General features: G+C 49.0%; 1 non-coding gene across 1 annotated transcript; it reads right to left on the reverse strand.

The window, feature by feature from the left end:
* Positions 1–260: 260 nt before the first annotated feature.
* On the reverse strand, positions 261–369 carry LOC140692313 (U6 spliceosomal RNA). Its single transcript, XR_012067884.1, has one exon. It is a non-coding gene; the product is annotated as a U6 spliceosomal RNA (small nuclear RNA).
* Positions 370–6,446: the final 6,077 nt, after the last annotated feature.

Raw genomic sequence — 6,446 nt, forward strand, 5'->3', positions numbered from 1 at the left:
TTTATATCTGCTAATCCCAAACTCCTGATTTATCCCTCCGCCTTACCCCGTTCCTCCACCCTACCCTGTCCCCTGTGTTAACCATCGGTTTCTTTTCCATGTCTGCGAGTCCAGTCTGTTTCTGTTTTGTAAATAGGTTCCTCGGAGTCTTTTTAAAATGGAGTTATTTATGTATGGATGGGTGTCTTGACTTACTTTCAGATCCCACCTAGAAGTGATGGCATAGGATATCTGTCTTTCCCTGGGTGACTGACTTCACTAAAACTATGGAACGCTTCACGCATGGGCGTGTGTCGTCCACGTTCAGGGGCCGTGCTGATCTTCTCTGGATGGTTCCCATGTTAGTCTATGTGCTGTGGCAGCAAGCGCTTTCCTTAGGGTTTTTGTCTCAACCTGAAAGCCAGCCCGGAGACTGAAGGTCTTCTAGTTGCCTCCACTATCTGCCTAGGACCCTCTCCACGAATGTTTCCCATTTTCTCTCACCCTTTTGCCTTGGCATCATTGAGTACGAAAACGCTCCGTCTCCTGAAGCCCTGCAGACGGAAGCTGGACAACGGGAGGTAAACGTCAGAGAAATGGCCACAACAGCTCCTGTGGAAACCATCCTCGGGCCTGTTTTCGGGGGAGCCGCTCAGAGAGTTGAGCCGAACACCCCAGGACATCATCAGAGGCATTTCAAACTGCTCGAGCCGTTTCGATGACCCCGATGTGTGGAAATCTCCTACCAGACTGACCCCCTACTCCCGGCCCTGAATCTGGTTTCTCATCTGCTCCGACGATTCACCTTTGTGCTGTACTTTGGTTGTCCACACAAGTGCCTCTTAGGCGATTCCTGACTGCTTGCTCCCTAGGCCTAGCTTCAGAAGCCCATCGACACCACCGCCTCCTGAGACGAGATACTACAACTGTTTCCTTGAACAGACCTGTTCTCAGAACTAAGAAACTGGGTCCATGAAACGCAGGCCCCCTAGGAAACCATTCCCTCCCTCCTGCCCCCAGACCGCACGCACGCACGCACGCACGGACGCACACGCACACGCACAGTCAACAGCCCAGCTTTTAATGTGTAAAACTTCCAGGGAAGTTACAGAATAGGGAAATGTTGGGGTCCAGAGTAGGCTGCCCCAAAATGCAAGTGCCCGATGGATTATGCTGAATGAAAGGGACTTCACAAGTGGCCAAGGGGGAGGGTATAGGTCAGTGGTAGAGTGTGTGCTTAGCAAGCAAGCACAAGGTCTTGGGTTAAATCCCCAGTACCTCCGGTCAAAAATAAATGCATAAAATCGAATTCCTCTCCCCGCCCGCCCCCCAAAGTATACACTGCTGTATGTCAACTGTGTCTCAATAAAACTGGAAGGAAAAAAAGGAAAAAAAAAAAAAAGCATGATTTAACAAAAGAAAGAAACAAACAAAGAAAGAACTGCCCGAGGCAAGAGGAACACTCTGTCCCTCCTTTCTGCCTCCCTGGAAGCAGGGGAAAAAGAATTTTTTTTTTTTTTAAAGTCTCCCATCCCAGAGGAATCTATCAAGTCAGAGGTCTGCTTCCATGCCCTTCCATGATTCTCAAACGGTTTAGTGGGGTTTACCCAGGTTAGGAAAAGGAGGGGACTCCTTTGGCCTGAGACCAGGCGAGATTCTCCCCCCTCCCTCCCGCCTCCCTCCGTGCAGTTGGGACGGGGTGGCCTAAGGGTGGGGAAATTGAAACCAAAAAACAAAAGCCGTTCAACGGAGAGGAGCCGGAGGCCAAGTCAAAGGCTCTGACCTGAGCACAGAGCTTTCTGCATTTGAATGAAGCGATTGAACGAGGCCCTGCCGAATGGATCCTCCTGACGTCCCCGCCCCCGCTTCCAGGAGACAGTCCAGTCGATTTAGGACCCGATTTGGGACCGATCGGTGGAGGAGGCCTGGGCGGCGGCGGCAGTGGCGGCGGCGGCGGCGGCGGCGGCGGCGGCGGCGGCGGCGGCGGCGGCGGCGGCGGCGGCGGCGGAAGCAGCGGCGGGGGGCGGGGGGGGGTGCGCGGGCGGGGGCGGGACCAACGGTCGCTCCAGCTCTGCCTGCCTGCCTGCCTGCCTGCTTGCCTGCCTGCGGGGCTGAGGCCTGAGGGCCACGCTGGTTCCTGCCACTCAGGGAAACTTGTGCGGGTGTTGCCGAAAGATCGCCCTCCCCAACCCCGTCCCTGACGAGCCAAATAACCCAGAGACAGGGTCTTAGAGTTTAGAAGAAAAGAGGCAGCTTGATTGCTTTGCTGGGCAAAGGGGACTCACAGCAGGCTAGTGCCTTCCAAACTGTGAACCCGTCTTGGGGTTGGGGTTTCATGCTTCTGTGGACGAACAGGTTGGAGCATGAAAGGGAATCACAACAGGCGGGAGCATAAAAGGTGCTCATGATCAACAAGGGTCTCTGATACAACTTCCTCCTAAATCTGGATGAGTGTCTGGTAACATGGGACCTCCTGGTGGTCTAGTAGGTCATCAGCCCGTGACCTTCTTTCTCTGGTCAGACTCACCCGGCGGCACCAGCGCCACGGAGGAACTCGGGGTGGGGGGGTGGGAGGGGGGCTGGTCGTTCTCCTGAGCTTATCCTCCCGTGACTCCCTTCCTGGGGAAAGACTCAGACGTCAAACATGATTGTCAATTTGAACGATCAGAGGAAGGTCCAATCAAACAGTTAGAATCGACAACTTTAGCTGCTTTGAACAGTGGGCCTGGGGCTGGGAGCGGTGTCTGGTCAGTCGAGTTTGCTGATCGTTCTAAAAGCAAGCAGTAAGCATAAAGCCAAAAATTGGCTTAGCCTAAGTGCGGCCACTTCATGATTCCTCCTTCACTGGGGGCCGAGGCGCGGGGGAGGGCGGGGGTGGGGGACACGACTGAGGTGGCGACGAACTTCTCCGTGAATGCTCGGAGCCGAACTGCTCTCTGGGCCTAGGTCCAAAAAAGGCCTGAGTCTCAGCTATGACAGGTTCTCTCTCTTTCTGGGCACATGGACTGACTCGCCCCGCATCCTCCCATCCTGTCAGACCCTTCGGACACGCACCTCCACCCGAGGAGTTCTTTGGCCTCGTCCAGAAAAAACAAACACACGCACGAACAAAACCAACCGAGCACACAGAAACCCTGATGATCTCCTTGGACCCCATTCACTTCGGAGAGTCCCTCTCGTAGAAATCCCCTCAGCTCGATGATTTCACCATAGCCGCCTCCCTTTCTCTGCCGCAGTGACCCCCACCCCCACCCCCACCCCTGCGTGGGCCCTGTCCCTCTACCTATCAAAAACCAAACCCCAGGAGAAAAGAAAATCAGAATGCTGCTTTGAGCCACTGGATCTGTGAAAGGAACCAAACAGAAAGCCGAAATAACCAAACCAGCCGAACACCAAAAGCGAACAGACAGATACCCCAGAAAGAAGGGCACGCTGACCCTGGCCCCTTTCCTTCCTGGAATCAGGACATAACGTAGATCTACACCCCACCCCCGACCCCACCCTCCCCAGATGTCTTCTTTATGCCGGAACGAGAGTGACGTTCTTAGTGTCAATGGTGCTGTTTTGGAAACGACAGGCCAGCCAAGAAACAAGCACCACTCGGAGGGTTGGAGTACTCAGATTTCTTACGCCGGCGGGCTCAGAGGGGCTTCTGCTCCTAAGCCCTGAGCACCCCCAAGACGTGCACGTGAGGTTTTATAGGGTTAAGTACAAGCTTGGGGTATTCGGCCAATAGGCACGCGATAGCTTTAGCAACAACATTATCACAAGAGTAGAGGCAGTGAGGCGGCAAACCGACATTTCAAGGCCAGATATGTCTCTTTGAAAATCCAGCTGGCTAGCAAAGCATGAATAGGGAATCAGCAAACCGACACTTATTAATTTAGATTTACGAGTTAGCCCAGCAGACCTCAGATCAGGAATCCGACACTTGTTACACTTAGATTTGTGACTTAGCTTGTTAGCCCATCTGGGCTTTTCCTTCACAGTGTAAAGCGGAGAAGGAGAGAATTCTGTACAAACAGACCTCGATGAAAAGAATCCTCATCCTCTTTTAGGCCCCCACCTCAACACACACACACACACACACACACACACACACACGCACGCACACGCACACGCACACACACACGCATGCACGCATGCACGCATGCGCGCGTATAGTTACTCCTGTTCTCTCTCTCTCTCTTTCTCTCTCCCTCTTCCTTTATTACTGATGTTTTTAAAAATGTTTACTGATAACACAGAAAAAAATTGCTGAAGTGTTGTCCAGGAATGATATTCATTTTTGAAAACATGATATATATTGTAAAGGGTTTGGGCTCCCTTAGAAAAATCCCAGTCCAGGCACGATTGTATAGCACCTCTTTTCACTTTCAAGTATCTCATTTCAGACAATAAAGTAGCCTGTCATCTTCCTTGTGCATGACGTTTGTAACTGGCACAAGTCAAACGGCACAAAATTCAGACCCAATCTCCTGATCCGTATGATTCTCATATTCTTTTTCTTTAGTGACCCCAGAAGCTATGGGTCTGTGCCAACCACCCGTGGCTGTTCACTATCCAGCATTTCTTCCATTATCTTTATGTTGTCCTGTTTCTTGGAAGTATTAGTGCAGCTACTTTTCCCGATGGTCTGTCTCTGTCTCTGTCTCTGTCTCTGTCTCTCACTCTTTTCTCCTTCTATTTTTGGGGGGAGGGGCATGGGTTTGATTAGGTAATTTATTTATTTTAACGGTGGTTCTGGGGATTGAACCCAGGACATCATGCATGCTAAGCAGGCACTCTAACGCTGATCTATATCCTTCTCTACACCGCCCCCCCCCCCGACCCTCCAGCACCCCCCCCTCCCCGGCCAGGGCCTGTCTTTGCTCAACCCAATAGAAGAGCATTTATGTTTTGCCAGTTTTCTGGGTCCTTCTTTGTTTCATAAAACTGAGAAGAAATACGTGCGGAAGTTCTCTCCTATGAATTGAACAGACTGAAGATCCTTTAAATAACCAAATGAGGTGGAAGTGCCGAGAGTACCATACGGGAACACACCGAGACACATCATCATCAAATTGACCAAAATTAAGGGTAAGGAGAAAATATTAAAATGAGCGAGAGAAAAGCAACAAATAACATACAAGGGAACTCCCGTAAGGTTATCAGCTGATTTTTCAGCAGAAACTCTACAGGCCAGAAGTGGGTGGCACAACATATTGAAAGTGATGAAAGGGGAAAACTGACAGCCAAGAATACTCTATTCAGCAAGGCTCTCGTTCAGATTTGAGGGAGAAATCAAAAGCTTCACAGATAAACGAAAGCTACAAGATTTCAGCACCATCAAGCCGGCTTTACAAGGAATGTTAAAGGATCGTCTCAAGTCATCAAACCCTAAGAAAAGAGAACAAAAAGATGACAGAGAAAGGGAGGGAGGGAGGGAGGGAGGGGGGAGAGAGAGAGAAAGAGAGAGAGAGACAGGGAGAGAGAGAGAGAGAGGAGACCTACAAAAGATGGCTTTGCCTGTTTAGGGTCTTCCGTTGTTCCTTATAAATTTTGAAATTGTTTGTTCTAGTTCTGTGAGGAATGTCGTGAGTATTTTGACAGGGGTTGCATGGAACCTGCGGATTGCTTTGGGTAGTGTGGCCATTTTGATAGTATTGATTCTTCCAATGCAAGAGCACAAGACAGCTTTCCATTTCTTTGTGTCATTTCAGATTCTGGAGTATAGGTAACCTCCTCGATTAAGTTTATTTCTAGTCATTTTACTGTTTTTGACGCAATGGAAGTGTTTATCCCAGTTATAAAATTCTGGTTTTTAAAGTGGAGGAGGGGAAAAAAAAAAAAAAAAAAAGGAAAGGAAAGGCCACAAATGGCAAAATATCCTTCTTTATTATGGGTGAATTGTATTCCATTCCGTGTGTGTGTGTGTGTGTGTGTGTGTGTGTGTGTGTGTGTCCCCTCTTCTTTATCTATTCAAATATTGATGTGCACTTAGGATGCTTCCGTATCTTGGCCATTATAAATGATGTTGCTGTTAATAGCAGGGTGTGTGTATCTTTTTGAATTCATTCTTATTTTGCGGTTGGCTTTATTCCTTTGATAACTATGTAAGTTTAAAAAGCTAAAGCGCTAAACCTTCCTGGAAACAATGAACAGTACGTATATGTAAATTAAAAAATATGTGTGCAGTAAAAATTTAAAAAATAAATAAATGAATAAAAAAGAAAGAAAGACAAGGAAATTAGCTATCAAGCCATGAAAGACATGGAAGAAACTTAGAAGACATCTTACTAAATCAAAGAAACCGGTCTGAAAATGTTACCAACTGGACAATTCCAACCAAAGGACATCCTGGAAAAGGCAAAGCTCTAGAAACAATAAAAAGATCGTGGTATCCAGGGGTTTGGGGAGAGGGAGGGAAGGAGGAATGAACAGATACAGCGTGTGGGATTTTTTAAGGCGATGAGATTATTCCGTCG

This window comes from Vicugna pacos, unplaced genomic scaffold (genome assembly GCF_048564905.1).
Source record: "Vicugna pacos unplaced genomic scaffold, VicPac4 scaffold_5, whole genome shotgun sequence".
NCBI classification, from domain to species: domain Eukaryota; kingdom Metazoa; phylum Chordata; class Mammalia; order Artiodactyla; family Camelidae; genus Vicugna; species Vicugna pacos.